Source organism: Tachypleus tridentatus, chromosome 12 (genome assembly GCF_004210375.1).
Source record: "Tachypleus tridentatus isolate NWPU-2018 chromosome 12, ASM421037v1, whole genome shotgun sequence".
In the NCBI taxonomy this organism is placed as follows: Eukaryota; Metazoa; Arthropoda; class Merostomata; order Xiphosura; family Limulidae; genus Tachypleus; species Tachypleus tridentatus.
The window spans coordinates 21404746-21423079 of NC_134836.1; the positions used below are offsets into that span (position 1 = coordinate 21404746).

Here is an 18334-nt window from a genome sequence, read left to right on the forward strand (position 1 = left end):
CGAAATCAACTTTAATATCCAATTATTACTTAAAAGTTCCATTTATTCTTTAGACGTAAATTACAATCGAAAAACAGTATTCCGATTGGTCAATTTTTGGGGAGAGGGAGAACAACTAGTCAGCAGTTCGTGCCACCTAACGGAATACTCTGAAGCGAATAATTTATTAACTGTCGAAGTTATAGTATTCCTACAGCTGAACATACAAAGTGTGTTCAAGCTTTTGGCCCTCCGATTAGCAGCCCAGCAGACCAGTAACTAGGGAATAACCGGGCGAAAATAATGGAGGATATATTTCTCGTCTGCGCTAAGTTTGACGCACTTTTTCAGGTTTCAGTCGAAATTGTTCAGGATAAGGTACTACAAAAAAGGTAATAGTGATCTGTTACGAATCAGACATTTCGTACAGGTATTAATTCAACTTACAGCTATGTTAATGTCACAATGGATGCACCAGAGAAGGAAATGCATACGCCAATACCTGGTTTAGCTTTCATGTTGCTTGGGAAATAACTTCGTAACATTTCGTTTATATAAAACAACCTGGGAAAGTTTGTCATAGATATAATAACACTTCAATATAGTGATCAAGTGTCCCTTCAAACTATATACTACAAAGTTTTTATAATTTGTATAAGTTCGTATAGAGAAGATCAAAATTAAATAGTTACAAGTTGTATATTCGTACAATGCCAATTTCCTGAAAATAAAACACAACTGCCAAAAGTATCAACAAAATATACAATAATAAATTTGAAAACAAAAATCCGCATTTGAAGTAAATATGGCATCAGGGTTAACAAGTCATGAGTTATTGAATAACCAAGTATGATATGCATACGACTTAAAGCATTTATAAAATTGTAGATAAAATGTGTTTGTATATTATGACTGTGTCTGCCGAGAGGCACAAGAATTGGTTTGGTCACCGTGAAGTTTGAAAACAGATATCAACAAGAATAATATAATAACGTTATTTATCTCCCCTGTTGAATACTCGCAATAAAGTTTCTATCCGGAGTTAATGATAAATAATGAATACTCCCATTAAACGTTTTTATTTCTACACCACGAACACAAACACCAAAAGTTTCTATTCGGAGCTAATGATAAATAATGAATACTCACATTAAACGTTTCCGTTTCTAGACCACGAATACAAACACCAAAAGTTTCTATTCGGAGCTAATAATAAATAATGAATATTCACATTAAACGTTTTTGTTTTTAGACCAAGAACAGAGACATTAAAAGTTTCTATTCGGAGCTAATAATAAATCAGGAATACTCAAACAAAAAGTCTTCATTCTTTTCACGAATATAACCTCTAAATGTTTCTATTTGGAGCTAATTATTAACCAGGAATACTCACGCTAAATGTTTCTATTCATAACTGAAGATAAATCAGAAATACTTACATTAAAGTTTCTATTTGTAACTAAAGATAAACCAGGAATAATCACACTAAAAGTTTACGTTCCCACCTACTAGCCCCCTGCTAGTACAGCTGTAAGTTTACCGATTTACAACATTAAAATCAGGAAGTCGATTCTCTTCGATGAGTTCAGCAAATAGCCCGATGTGGCTTTGCTAAAAGAAAACACACACACACACCTACTAATACAAAAAATAAATAAGGTTAATCAATGTACTGATAAGTTAATTGTAACAGTTTTCTAGATATTAATTGCAAAATAGCAGAACATTACAAGTGAAATGCGAATAGATCAGTTTAGATACGTGACCCCTGACTAACCTTTAACTATCAACTAGAAATTGTAATTCTTATGATTCACGTAAAAAATGGTGTAGTAAGTGTGACAGCAGTTCTGCAAAACACTAAAATAAAATACTATATATATATATGGTGATATTTTTTCATTTTATCTTTCTATGCTATATTTAGTTCATATTCTAATAAGTTTTTTCTATGCTTGGGGTTGTATCTGTCCTCAAACATCGAGACATTCAGTAAAAATTACTTCAGCAGATGGATTATTTATGATAACAGAAGTCTTCTGTCAGTATTAAATTATTTCTATAATACAGAAGAAGACATAACGACCTTATGACGGGACGTTTTGCAATAACAACTATGTTGCAGAGATATTGTCAGTGCGCACAGTTGTTTGATAGAAAGAGCATGACGCACTAAACCGCTGTATAAGGACTATTATCAGATTTCGACAATAAAGTTAAAAATAACGACTTTTACACTCCAGGTTATTATAAGAGAGCTTTTATTTTAACCAACGTTTTGCCCTTGTGGCTTTTTAAGGGCTAGTACAAAGAACCTTTAATAGATAGTGACAGAAACCTAAACTCGATAATTGTTTTATTAGAACTGTAATTCTGTAAGTCTTATGAAAAGAAACAATTGAATATAATAAAGAGAAAGTAGTCACTTCCTTCTGGAATTTGGAGAACTGGACTCCAGCGTCAAGAGTCCTTTTATTGTTTCTAACTGCTCAATTTTTATATATAACATTTATTTCTTTCGAACTCTACACTGGACAGATAAATAGCTAGGACTTTTTCAAAAACTGTCACAGCAAAAAAGAAAACAAAAAAGACATGTAGTTCGCATGTTTGATGTTGCTGAATACACATACATCACAGAACTGTTTACTTTTCAGTTAGTGTCTCCACATGTTGCCATAAGTAAGTTGAGGACAGCTTTGGGTTTGTCAGAATTGTAGTTAAAGTTTTTAAGTATACTCATTAAACGGAATAACAGACGGTTTATGTCACGGATTCAAGTTCTTTCTCAGGAGTGTATGTGACAAATACAGTCCTTCTGAAATGTCTTTGTTCTGTCACTCTGTTTTCTCATAAAAAACAAAACAAAAACTGTCTGACAAACCAGTTATTAATCAAACTAAGTGTCCTTACGTGGATTTTTTATTTAACCTTTGTAATATGTCTAATTAAACCTTTTCATCTTTAGGAGCACTCGAACATAGGAGTCCTAGTAAAGTGTTTCTGTTACAAAAGTCAAGGAGCTCTCTACTTGTGACGTCAACTGATGTTGCGACAGTAGCAAGGTTCGGTTGTTTGAATGTCGTTACCATCTTTAGCTTAACAAAGACAACTCTACTTCGTTACTAGTACCACGTAGTACAATTTGTTTTATCTTCTGTTCTTAATGGCTAACAATAACTTAATGTCATAACGTTTTTACAAATAACCTGTTTTACGTGACCAGTGCACAACCGAGTTATAATCCCGTCAACGCAGTGAATACAAGAAAAATACGGAGAAATTCATTTGATGGATACACAATTTCTGAACTGATTTGCTCCTTTTTTAAACGAATAAAGACACGATTATTAGTTGACGAAGATTTAAGAGCGAATTCCGTTTAAAGCAGGGTGTTTAATGTGATAAGCTAAGCTTTCGTGGTACCTTCATGTCATGTTTATAGTTTTTGCCAGATCCAGATCCATAGTGCAGGGCTCACCCCAGTTTTTTATACAAGTTTTAATAAGCCCATATCAATGTATAAATGTTTGATTAAACGTATTCAAAATATTTGTTCAGATTGGAAGCTATTACGTTAATCAAAATAACAGCGGAACTTTGATGAGAAGACAAATAAGAGATACCAAACTTAATATTGTTTACATGAATATTGTTACTTAACCTTTAGAGGTGAATTCTCATTTCTTTCTGTTTAAATTTACAATAGTTTCTTTAGAAACGGCCCCTTATACAATGTGGTGGTATACGGTATCTGGCGACGGGAGAAACAAGTTGGTGTTTAGTGGGTATGTTTTTTTATTTATCTTCTAAATGTGTTTTTCATTAATATACCCTGATACGTAGGTAATTCTATTGATCATAAACTTTATATCTGTATAAATATGAGCAACGTATGTTTAAAGAAGAACCTATGACATACGCTATTAGAGAAGGCATTTCGCTGTTTGGCTGCCTTCTCAGAAGATTGGTTTGGTTTGTTTTGAATTTCGCGCAAAGCTACTCGAGGGCTATCTGCGCTAGCCCGTCCCTTATTTTGCAGTGTAATAGAGGGAAGGCAGTTAGTTATTACCACCCACCGCGAACTCTTAGGCTACTTTTTTACCAATAAATAGTGGGATTGACCGCGGCATTATAAACCCCTCGCTGCTGAAAGGGCAAGCATGTTTGGTGTGACGGTGATTCGAACCTGCGACCCTCAGATTACGAGCCGAGTGCCTAAACCACCTGATCAGGCAGGACCGCCTTCTCAGAACTACAAGTGTTATCCAAGTTAACCTTTAGTTTAATAAGAAGGGAATCCCTAGTACCATTACAGTCCCCATGTATTAACAGGATAACAATAAATAAAAGAGTACATATCAACTATTAATCAAAGTCTGGTGTACGGAGTCATATGTAAGTAATAATAGTGAAAATAACTCTTTAGTGCTTTGTCTACGGGTGATAATAGTGACAATAAATCACTATTGCTTTGTCTACAGGTGATAATAGTAAAAATAAATCACTAGTGATTTGTTTACAGGTGACAATAGTGACAATAAATCACTAGTGCTTTTTCTATAGGTGTTAATAGTGACAATAAATCTCCAGTGATTTGTTTACAGGTGACAATAGTGAAAATAAATCACTAGTGCTTTGTCTACAGATGAGAATAGTGATAATAAATCACTAGTGTTTCGTATACAGGTAATAATAGTGAAAATAAATCACTAGTGCATCCTCATGTTCATGTTATGCAGTCACACAGCTAAAAAAAATGTTCTTTTTCTATATTTAAGTCCTATAGACTCACTGATCAACTGTATACATTAATAAGAAATTCAAATCATGAGAAATAAATGGCCTTGTTTTTTAGAACAGGAAGAAGTTTTAAAACACGAAGATTTTCGCTCTTAAGAAATAAATGTGAAACCAGAATCAGCATTATGAGATCAACGTTTCGACTAAAAGACCTTCTTCGAGAGCAGTACTGAATATCCTGGTTCCAGTAAAATCTTACTATTATATTATATATTTCTTTTCAGATGAGCGGAACGAATATTTTATTCGATTTGTTTGTTTTGAATATGCGCAATGCTACACGAGGGCTATCTGCTACAGCCATCCATAATTTAGCAGTGTAGGACTAGAGGGAAAATAGCTAGTCACCACCACCCACCTCCAACTCTTCGGCTACTCTTTTACCAACGAAAAGTGGGATTGACTGTTACATACCGTTGAGCCACTGGGAGGTGGAACAATAAATAAGATTAGATATGTTTGACAAAATACTCCAAACACGCATTAAGTATCATTTACGTGCTATAAAAAAAAAGCTTCGTTTTACATTTAGAATAGATTTATTATTTAATATAGTTAAAGTCAATTTTGAGCAAAGTTTTTACCGAATATTTTTTACTGAGCTTTTGACAACCAGCGCTACGACTGAGTTGCAAATAACTGCTTTCACTATGATAGCACGTTTAAGACACGTGAAATTTTAAAAACGGCTTCCTGAGTACATTTCACACACACACACACACACACACAAAATAGCACTTAGAACTTTCAATTTTGTATAAAACAAAATTAATAATAAACATTAATTTTTATGAACAAATAACTGATTTTTAAAAATATTTCCTGCATTCAAAACTGAATCTCTAACAATAAAAACGACATTCCTATTTTCAGTCTAATAACTAGAATGCTAGATAGGAAGGTCCAAGGTTTGATCTTTCAATATGATGCTGAACAAGTTACAGCTAAACTCTCTATTCGTTTAAAAGTAACCATGTTGGCGGCAAGGTTAAGAATATTATATCAGATATTTGTTCAAAGCTATACAAAGTCTATCTGTGCTAGCCGCCTTGGGGAAGGCCAATCAAAAGCGCCCGTCTTTAATTCTTGGGATTTTATAATCGAATTTGACGTTTACTCTTACACGTATCACCAGTTACAAGGTATGAAGCACAATATTCTTAGAGTAACGGAACGCGAACATTAGACCATCAGATCTTCAATCCGAAATTCTAATTTTTGAGCCATACCTAGCCTAATCAGCGACAGAACATACTGGTTATCCTATGCGTAACGGATGTTGTCGTTCAAATTGCCAATACAAAACAGTGAAATAGCTTTTCTTTGTACTTAGCACAACACTACGCTTAGTAAGCCTATTTAGAACCTCCATGTATGGAATTACCCAAAAAACAAGAAACACTTTGATAGTCTTATATATGCAAAAACGGCTCGTTTGGGTTGAGAAAATATTTTACATAGAAGAGCGAACAACGTTTCGACCTTCAGTCATCGTCAGGTTCTCAAAGAAAGAGGTAACTGCCGGAAGCTGACCACATGTTTGAAAGGGGTTGTGCAACTGAGTGTCGGAACGTACAGGGCGATGTTAGATGTTTGAATATATAATTTTATTTATTTTATTATATTAATATAGGTATAAAGGCATTCCTTTATATTGGTTTATTTTGGGTTTAAGTTGTTGTATAAGTAAGGCTTCTTTAATTTTGCGTTTGTTTATGTTTGTTTCTTTATTTAGTATTTGAGTGTTTTCAAACGTGGTCAGCTTCCGGTCAGTTACCTCTTTCTTTGTGAACCTGACGATGACCGAAGAAGGTCGAAACGTTGTTCGCTCTTCTATGTAAAATATTTTCTCAACCCAAACAAGCAGTTTTTGCATATTTCTCTACAAGTGGGCTTTCTCGACATCACTGATCACTTCGATAGTCTTATCTTTGTTCTCGCTGGTGCTATTTCTTGGATAATATAAAAAAGTGATAAATGGACGGAACTTACTTAGCATATAAACCTGAATCAACTTAAAGATGATTTTTAATTCGTGATATCTATCCATCGCTATAAAAAAAATTGTGTATTCATACTTACGTTATCTACTGCCACCTACTGGGAAGCCCAGAGTGGCTTAGGTCTTCCTTATTTAGTTCAGAGACATACTGAAGATAACAAAATCTTTAAAACAGGAAACAAGTGCTGTATTAGTTGATTTTCTTAACAGGTAGTTTACACACACGCTAAACATATTTGTTTAAATTTAGAAAAACAAACAAACAAACTTGAATTTCGTGAAAAACTCCTTTATGTAACAGACTAGGAATAAAGCAGCCGAGCAACATTATCCATTATCAACTTTGGGCTATTCTTTACTAAAGAATAGTGGTGTTGACTTCAACATTATAATACTTCTATGGTCAAAGAGCGAGCATGTTTAGTAACGAGTTTCAGTCCCGTAACACCCGGAGATTACAAGTTGAGCACACGAACGACAATGTTGTACGATATTGTTTGGTAATAGAAATAATATTACATTAAACTTTAGCATTATAAATGAAAGCGGAGTTATACATAGAGTTCTTCATTAAGTAAATGTTTTCTCTGTGTGGATCAAACACGAATCTACTGTTTTTATCTACGCCAGTGCTAGATCTTCTTACATTATTAAAACACCTCCCCAAACTGTTTAGTTACGTTTTTACGATCTGTCGAAGGCTTGTTTTGTTTGTTTGTTTTATTTTTAATTTCGCGCAAAGCTACATGAGGGTTATCTGCGCTAGCAGTCCCTAATTTAGCAGTGTAAGAGTAGAGAGAAGGCAACTAGTCATCACTACCCACCGCCAACTCTTAAGCTACTCTTTTACCAACGAATAGTGAGATTGACCGTCACATTATAACGCCCCACTGCTGAAAGAGCGAGCTTGTTTGGTGTGACGGGGATTCGAACCCGTAACTCTCAGGTTACGAGTCGAGTGCTTTAACCACTCTGTCGAAGGCGGCAGAACACCCAGTTTGATGTTAATACAACAAGTACAGTGTACAAGTTTTAAAACAAGATAACCATGGTTCCGATTTTCACGTTCAACAATTAACACAAAGGTAAAAACGTCAAATATATTTATCATTTGATCAGTGAATGAATACAAAACCAACTTTAGCAGTCAGGAAAATTTGAGATAGTTAAATATAACGTTCTTACTGCTCAAAAATATCAAAACAGGCTAACAGAAAGCAATACTTGACGAAAAACGTAGTACCAAAACCGAAATTACTGAAACATACAGGGTAATTCTGTTAAATCCAAAACTATAAATAAACCGCTTATTTCGATTTACTGCTTGGGCGTGTTAATGGGTGACCTAGTGTTCAGTAAGTTTTTACCTTACAACTTTCCCAGCGTAATAACCTTGAACTGGATTCTACTGATGACTTAAGCATATAAGCATATATACAAATGACCTAAATAAATGTTTCGATCAGAACCTCGTGTGTTCTTTAAGCTAAAAAGTAACAAAATGCGCAGAAACGTGAATTTAACTTATTTTATATTCACTCGAAACCAACTAACAGGATGATTTATGAGTGGCTTTCATAAGCCAGCAGTGATCGAATTAATGCCCTCCCCCCACTAATTTGAAGTAAGTCTGTATTATCTCTCATCAGAAAACATGATAAGAAGATTATCGTCACTGATTCAGACTGGACAGATTAACAAGTCTCGTGAAAAGTGAAGGAGAAACTTCAAAAGGACCGTTTTCATTAATTCAGTTGAATTATTTGTCGAATTGCGTGCAAAGCTACCCGAGGACTATCTGCGTTAGAGACCCGAAATAGTTAAGTAAAAGTCTAGAGGAAAGGCGGCTAGTCAGTATCACCCACCACCAATTCGTGGGCTACTCTAATTGATTAGTGAGACTTAACTGTCACACTTATAACGCACCTATCATTAATTAAGTTGGTTTATTTGTTGAATTTCGCGGAAAGCTACCTGAGGACTACCTCCGCTAGACGCCCGTAATTATTAAGCGAAACACTAGAGGAAAGACAGCTAATCAACATCACCCCCTCATCGATTAGCGATATTTAACTGCCACACTTATAATGCACCCACAGTCGCAAAGTGCGGAGTGCAAGTGTTTGTCTTTTCCAATGGTAACGGGGTGAGAACCATGAAATCTCGGATTAACAGTTCGGCACTCTAACCAGTGAACCACTCTCAGCCCTAATGGTCAGTAAATCGGGTGGGATGTAGGAGGAACAACAAAAGATCTCTATTGTTCAGAAAAATAGTGACTATTGTTTTTAGCTGCTACACAGCGGTTCATAAAACGGTTCTGAGGTTTTTATATTGTTTGTTTTTAAATACAAACTTTTATCTCATTGCTTCATCGCTTGACCGATTTGAGATGTAATTACAGCCTCGGCTAATGATGGTTCCCTCATGTTTACTATTACTCTTCATCCAATGAAATATATGTCAAGGCTTCGAAATGGATAAAATAAGTAAAATGATACATTTTACGTTAGAAAGTCAGTCTGCAACACTATAAACAAAACGTAAAATAAGCTTCGTTCTAGTATTCTTTTCAAATCGCACAATTATCAAAGAACATGCTTGTCGAAATCCTCCAACGTAACTTGAATACATAGTTAACATTAAAAAAAGTTAATTAACCATACTGTACTTACACAGATAAGTATTACTGCAGTTATAATAAAAATCTTAGTGATACGCATGACGACAAGTGCATGAAAAAAGAAATGAAATATAAGAAACTAGAGAGGCACTCAGCAGAGAGCATACCTCCGCCATACAACGTTGATCATATTCGGCTCTAGAAAATACGAAAATGTATCCGTATATCTGTCGTTTTCAACGAACACAAAACATTTTGGGCAGAACAATGGGGAATAATAGTCTACATATGTCCACCAAGGTTAATCAAAATCTGATAATTTTTGACTGAGTTATAGAGCAAAAACATTGTGAAAAATTGGTTCTCAGTTGTACACAACTGGTTAGAGTGCCGAACTCTTAATACGAGATTTCATAATTTTCACCCCGTTACCATCGGAAAAAAACAAACACTTGCACTCTGCACTTTGCGACTCTGGATGCATTATAAGTGTGGCAGTCAGATATGAAAACATGATAAGAAAAAGAGATAGAGATATTTTTGGATTTTTGTGACTTTGCTAAGACCATTGTTTGTTTGTTTTGAATTTCGCGCAAAACCACTCGAGGGGTATCTGCGCTAGCCGTCCCTAATTTAGCGGTGTAAGACTAGAGGGAGGGCAGCTAGTCATCACCACCAACCTCCAACTTTTGGACTACTCTTTTACTAACGAATATTGGGATTGACTGTTACATTACAACGCCCCCACGGCTGAAAGAGCGACCATGTATGGTGCGACGGGGATTCGAACCCGCGAACCTCGGATTACGAGTTAAACGCCTTAACCCACCTGGTAATGCCGGGCCGATTGCTAAGACCATGACCCTCCAAAAACTAATCACGTTTGAGTTGGGTCGTAGTCCAAATGTATATTGTGACAAACAAAGTACAAGCTGTTCCTTACGTAGCTTTGTTATTAACAACAAACAGGAAACAAAAATTGCATCAGTTAAGTAGACTTGAGTAAAAACAAAAAACATAACTATATTTTATGTAAATTAGTCTTCCCATTTTCCTTTCTCATTCACGCCAGTTTAAGTCGGGCTCTGAAGTATAATGTTCAGTTGTGTTTGATCGGGACCATATCACAGTGTCCAATTCTGTTGGATCCTTAGTAAAATATCCACTTCTCTTTGGTCAGACCCTAAGTATAGTGTCGTGCTATGTTTAGTCAGACTCTTAGTGCAGCGTTCAGTTATGTTTAGTTGGATCTTTAATACATATCCTGTTCTACCTGGTTGGGCCTAGAGTGATATGTCCAGTTTTGGTTGGTCGAACCTTAAAATTCAATGTTTAGTTGTGTCTGGCTGAGCAGAAACTAGAAAATCGAGATGAACAAACATATTTAAAAATGTCCAGGAAAAAGTTTAGGCTACCTAATCTAAAAAAAAAATCTGGACATAAAAAGGATTCTAATTTCAAGTGTTTAAGTATCAAACGTTAATAGGTTAACTTTGGGTTAAGAGGTTAAAGGTCAAGTTTTTCAATTTTATGATAGTATAGTGTAGGGTTGTGCGGGTAGACCCTTAATTCTGATACTATCTCTATTTTTTTCTTATTGTTTGATGATTTAACTCATTAATGTGTAAGGGAAATAAAAAAATCAAGAAAATGGATGCCAAAAATATAAATTGTACTTGATATTTTATGGCAAAATTACCTACAACTAAAGTGCGTAATGTATTTTGGAGTATTAAACAAAGTGTGCGCCAGCTCTGAAATCCAGAGCTTTACCGTAGAGCCACGACCAAAACATAACTAATATCACTTATTCTTCTCTTATGTATTAGACCACAATCTTTAATTAATATATTCAATATTTTTAATGTAGTTTGGTTTGTTTTGAAATTTGCGCAAAGCTACACGAGAGCTACCTAGCCAACCCTAATTTAGCAGTTAAGACTAGAGGGAACGCAGCTAGTCATTACCACCCACCGCCAACTCTTGGGCTACTCTTTTCACAACACATAGTGGGATTGACATTATAACACCCCACGACTGATAGGGTGAGCATGTTTGGTGTGACGGGGATTGGAACCGATGACTCTGGGATTACGAGTCGAGTGCCTTAACCACTTGGCCATGCAAATGCAACAGAACACTCAGTTTGAGATTAATAGTACAAGTACAGTGTAGAAGGTTTAAAACAAGATAAGAATGGTTCCGATTTTCACGTTTAATAATGAACACAAAGGTAGAGACGTCAAGCGAAAGAATACAAAACTGTTTTAGAGTACTTTTGCTGTTAGGAAAAACTGAGATAGTTAAATACAATGTTGCTTAGAAATTTTAAAACAATCTAATGCGAAACAACAAAACATTTATCTAGGGAAAAATTCTTTACTTTATTAACATATGAAGAGAAATCACTTCTTCAATCATTGTGCAGCTTTTGTAACCAGAATACGGAAAACAAACAAGCTGGTATAAACGTTACGTACATGTGAAACGTAATGTACACACATACAACATTCATTGTAACGGAAATTGTGTGTTAGATGTTGCTATAGAAACAAAATCCGATAAAAGCATTACAACGGCCTTTTAAAAGCTGCAGATTAGGTTGTCAAATAACAAATATATTTTGGAAAAAGACTTGAAATGGGCTGTTTAAAAATAGCATACGAGAATATCAACTTTTATAAGCTAATATAATACGTCATATCCGTCGACATGTTTTTTATTGAGTCTTCTACGAAAATCACCAGTCCAGATAGTTCGCAAAAAAATAATTTAGTTGCATAATAAAAATGTATATATATATATGTAAGTTTATAACAACTATTCAACTTAAACTTGTTCTCTTTGCACGGCTACTATATATTAACCGAACGGCGCAAGTCGTAAATTACATATTATAATGCACCTACAACTGAGAGAGCAAAACTTGTTCCATTTCATATGGCGGTCTTGAAACATTGGACCTTCAGGAACGCAGTCCGTCACTCTTCGCATTAGGCTACAACTGATCTATTTTTAAACAAAGAATTTATGAGTTTAGCTCAGAAACCACATTAGACTAATGTTTTTGTTTTTTAGTGTTCATTTGTATATTACATGATAATAAACAAAGCGTTCTCGTGAAATCCGTTTTAACCCTAAAACCCAGTAAGCGATAAAGTATTGAGAAAGGAATTAATAAAGAGTAATCTACGTTCCAGCAAGTCAACATGAAGATATGTGATGTGTTTGTCGAAATGGGGCACTTATAATGGATACTGTATCGATTTCCGCCCAAAATAAACTATTTAGACGGACAGACTCGACTTTAGCATCGAGTGCATGCACGTACCGTCAAAATATTTGAATAAAATATATATATATATATTTCTATATAATGTGACAAAAACATATGTCCTGTGCAAAAACTAATGTGATACGTACACGTGCTCGTAGCGTAAAGACAATAAGCATGTCGTCACGAATATTAAAACACCCAAAAACTGTGAAACATAATATTTATTTAAACTGTGACATCATGACATAATTACTGTGGCAGCTAATATATTGTGTTTCAGACGTACCCAAATATGGGGAAAAGGTTTGTTTGTTTGTTTAGAATTAAACACAAAGCTACTCAATGGGCTATCTGTTCTCTGCCCACCACGGGTATCGAAACCCGGGTTTTAGTGTGTAAGTCCGCAGACATGCCACTGTGCCACTGGGGGGCATGGGAAAAAGGACATAGGTTCACTGACACTCAAGGGCATTTTGAACACAGTCAATTATCACAATATCTTGTGCAGCTTTGCTCGAAATTAAAACAAACAAACAAACATAACACCCATGTTTATGTCTGCTACAATTGTGCTTTCTGCGGGTTACAGGAATAACATTGTGATTTTGTGTATGTGCTTTTTATCCATTAATTAATTAATAACACCTTGATGCCATAAACGAAAATATTTTTGAGGATGATACTTGCAAGTCGAAAATGAGTGTTTCAGTAATCAAAACTCAGAGTAGGACCAAAAACAGCCTTCAAACGGAGAGCCTTTTTTTTAACCATTCAAAATTACTATTTTGAGGAATTACATAACACGACTTGGTTTCTTGTTTTTACTGGTTTCGCGTTTCAGACTGGAGACATTTCAGAATCCTATAGTTAGCTATAAATGGTAAATGTACAATGCTGAAGGGTTTTAAGTCGAGCGGAACAGGACTGAAAGGTAAAAACTCAAGTCCAAATGTATTTGAGGTTACTTCAATGGCTTGCCACGTGCCTCTCACAGTGTATTCCATTCGACAATGTAACATTTTTCCTTTAAGGTAGCCCAATCACCGAAAACAATCGCGTGGTCTGTTCGTAATTTCACAAATGAAAACTTTGTTAAAATATTCAGAAATTACAAAAAAATTAGATTTCAGCCCGAAGTCTGAGTTTAAAGGTGAATTTTCAACAAATTTAATAATTGCCTTAGAAACTGTAAATTGGTTAGGTATAATTCCTGTGTGGTTGCCATATTTTTAAACACTTTAGTTTTTGAGTAAAAAATGAAACAAAATCTGCGGGTCCTCGAACTCAAGTTCCCTCGGCTGTTTCCGTGACGTTTTATAACTATGACGTAATAGTTGCCAAACACGCTTCGTTGCGCGCCGACCATTGTGTTCCTTTCAGTGCTGGTGTTTTATGTAAATCTATCGATGCTTTTTTCGGATTACATACTTTGTGAAACTATTTTTTTGTCTTGATATTGCTACATTATGTTTGTTTTATGATAACATGGTTTACCGCGTTGCTTATGGTTGTAAAAACGGTTCGGCATCGGGCAAAAGCTTCTTTTCGTTTCAATGCAAAGAGAAGGAACCGGCAAGGCAATAGGAAGAACTGGACTCCTTCACACCATGCAAAGCTTTGTCAAGATCACTTTGAATGCTCATGTTTTGTGTCGGATCCCACTGTTTTGGATTCCGTGGGTTTCAAGCTAGGCAGGTTGAGACTGAAAAAACCAGCGGCAGTAGACAGGATCGTCCCAACCACCTTTCCTCGTGTAGAGCTGAGGACTGATCTCACCCTGTAGCGTACAGGTTCCACCCCTCTGAAGCCATCATGAAAAGAACAAACTTAAAGGTATGTGTGCAGTATAAAGCAATAAACAATAACTAGTATAATATAATAATGTAAAAGGTACAAGTTTTTTGAAGAATGTAACTAGACATACACATTTCACATTCAAGAGCGTGTTTTGCATCTGTGGCACCTGAAAGTCAGTGAAACCTTGATTTTCTGGTCTAGACAGTGCACAAAACTATCCCAAATAGAGTATATTCCAAGTTTAAAAGCTGGTAGATCATTCTGTAGATGTTTTTGTATCATTTTTAAATATGGGAAAGTTTGAAGAATTCCATTTTTAAAATTTAACATTTCAAGATAAATTAACTATTCAGACTGCTGCATCTAGTTTGATTTTATAGACAGAATTATGACGTATAATTGAAATTCATTTTGTTACGAGTCATAAGTACCCTGTACAATGATTGTGGAAGGGCCGAGTATTAATTACCATAGTCGGCAAAGTATAAACAAATAAAACTCAGTCTGTAATGCCAATAATTTATAAACACCAGACAGGTTTCGAGATGCTTAAAATTGAAATAATACAGACCATATTTGTTGTCATGATTTAGGCTTACCATTCTTCCACTGGAGGTATGATCGACTCGCAACCGGCCTGGGCGCTATCAGTATCACTCACAGTTCCGCTACTCTCGCTCGTGGAACTGTACTCATTACTAGAACTTGTCAGATCTGTGTCGAAAGTAACTGTTCTAGGTTCGTTCAGAGTAGGCTCGAAATGTTATGGCGATACTTGACACTGTTCAGAACACAAAGTCAAAACAGACTCCGCCTCTGTTTCTCCATATGCACTGGCCATGTTTATTTACATTCAACGCGTTGGCGTTGGCGGTTTGTTTGGCAACTATTACGTCACAGTACTTTTCCTAGCGGCAAACGTAAAAACTAAAACGTTCGGATTGCCGCTCGGAAAGGGCACTTTCTGCACCAAGTTCTATCTTTCATTTATTAGCATATATTTTTTTATAAAAAAAATATGAACCTGCAAAATTAATCAGTATGAGTAGTTCTTTTGACTGCAAAGTTTTCATTTTTCTGTAAAATTCACCTTTAAGAAAACGTTAAATTGAAGTATTTTTCGTCCTAATTTTAAAATTCGTTACTTTTAGCGATACTAACATAGAAACTAAGATAATTTGCAATCAGCCACATCAGACTGATTAAGAATGCTTTTGTTTAAATGACTTTTCGCAAAAAGTTTCACAAGGGCCATCTATACATAGATGTCTCTTATTTTAAACTGATAGACTAAAACGAATGTGAGCTGCTCAACGTCTCACACCGCCATCTGTTGGGTTACTCTAGTCTGATTAAATAGTGGGATGTGCTTTTTCTCCTATAGCGCACCCACGACCACAAAAGGTGAAGCACGATTTTGGTAGGCAGCTAGTCTGTAACACCCACCAGAAACGTCTGGACTACTCTTTTATCAAAGCATAATGAAATTGACTATCACATTATAACGCTCCATGGCTGAAAGGACAAGCATGTTCAGTGACGTAATTGAAACTCGTGACCTGTAGATTGGTAGTGGAGTGCCCTAGCTACAAAGACCCAAAATGAGAGAGAAAGAGAAGCTCACTATTTAGAAATAAAGTTTTATCCTTCGCACTGATTTATATTGTTATAGTTAAAGAAAAACTAGCATTTGATTGATTGCGATTTTCGCGCATCCAAGAGCTACGCGCACACTCCACAGTTTGAACTGACAGAATAGAACAGCGGTTTTCAATTTCAGAGTTCGTGGGATCTCTTCAGGTAGTCAGTGGAAAGATTGTATAATAATGGAAATGATTGGGATTATAAAAAAATTTAAATATATTTATATATTTAAATGTAAATCTCCATTACGATGTATATAGGTTTAACAAGGCTTAGCTACTTCTAAATGAGCGCCATGTGATATAAGAAAGTTTCGCACGTCATAATAATAATTAATTAATCACTAAGTTGTCAGTTTTTAGGAGATCAAATCTGTAGAATATTAAACTAGCGATGCGCAGTAAGTTAAAATAAACCCTATGTTTTCAAATAAAAACCACTTAATTAAATTAATGAATGACCAATGTAAATCAAAACATTTTACGTAAGTTTCTTTTCTGGGAAACTGACGTATTAATGTCTTATTGTAGCAAAGAGACTTCTTGTTTTTTTTTTTGTATTACATGTTTGTTTATCTAAATATTTGAGTACTTTAGTAAAACTCGCGCTCAATTCAACCAGAATTAACAAATGTTGAACATAAATATATAAACAACTGGTCACGAATACCAATTCGGAAAGATAAGTACTCAGTGTTTGTGCTTAACAGTTTACCAAAAATAAAGGCCCTATTTGCAAAATATCCATCATTACTCCAGGTTTTTTTGAGGAAGTTTATCCAGGCTTTCTTTGTAAAGGTTAATTCGATTCTTGTATTTCATGTTGCATACACCGCGATCTTCTAGCAATGAAGTCGCTGTTGTGGTTCAACGACAGGTGCGGGTTGGTCTTGCGGTAAAACTATAGATTTCGTACATGCTGATCCGGGGTCGATTTTCTACAGTGCCCTCAAATGTTCTCCGTTCTTTAAATTATGTGGGTGTTATAATAGTTAAAGTCAGTACTCTAATAGGGGTGTAAATGGCAATAGTTTAAACTTAGGGAATAACGACATAGCTTAGGAATTTTACCGTAAAAATAAATACTTCGCGCACAACAATAAACTGTTATTTGCTGTTCGTTCGAAAAGCTACGTTGTACTTTACAATTCTTCCAAAACTTTCCGTATATTGACAGACGTACCAGTAAACTTAGGTTGAGTGCGTTTTGTTCTTTAAAACTTTATGACAATGGTTCATCAGACTGGGGATCAGAAAAGTCTCGGATTCGAGCCGTGATGATACCAAACACTACCCACATTTTCAGCTGTGGGTACGTTATGAGTTTTGTTTGTTTGTTGTGTTTTAGAGCAAAGCCACGTTGGACTATTTGCAGTATACACCAAAGGGAATCGAATCCCGGATTTTAGAGTCGCAAGTCCATACATTTACTACTGTTGACAGCAGAAGACATGTTATGAGCAATAGTCAGTCCTGCTATTCGCTTCTTATTACTTGCCTTTCTTTTGGACTATAATTCACAATTAGGGACGACTGACTAGATTTGAACCACAGAGGTTTCTGATCCAGTCGTTTAGTCCATTGTTTGTTAGGTAAGGAAACACACTATATATATCATTTATCATTAGACGGTTAACAATAAATAAGTTTTGTTTTCTATCCATACTAACACTGGACACTAGCTTACTATTATGCCGTCACATTTCTTGTATGCTGTTTCGATAAGAATAAAAAATCATATGCCAAAAAAATTCAGCGAGAAATACGAAAGTAAACCGTCTGTAAAGTTTCGATTTAATAAATTAACTATTTCCAAAGTAAAGCTCCTTATATGCAGTGATGGTAAATATATTTTTAAAATTTCATGCAATTTCTAGCAGAAACACGGTACCACTGTGTCTTGTATTTACTCAGCTACTTGTTTGAAACGTCACCAATATTTACACATAAATTGCAAGTAATATTTACGAGTAATATTGTTTGAAGGTCACACACATAACCTAATTCTTGTGAATCACAGCGACTAAGATTATGAAACTGAACCGGTCGTGAACCCAGGCTCCAACCAAATCGAGTCAGTGTACTAATCACTTGAATAGGACGGCAATGAATATGTCAGCTTTCAGTTTCTCACTTGAGTAGGTTTCATCTCTTTCAATTAGCATTCAGAGATTTGAATTTTGCCAAAATTATAGGAAACGAAAGACATT

General features: G+C 35.4%; 1 protein-coding gene across 5 annotated transcripts in view; it reads right to left on the minus strand.

Moving 5' to 3' along the window:
- Positions 1-18334, minus strand: part of LOC143235133 (dipeptidyl peptidase 4-like) — a 128023-nt gene that overhangs the window by 64951 nt on the left and 44738 nt on the right. The window lies entirely within an intron of this gene.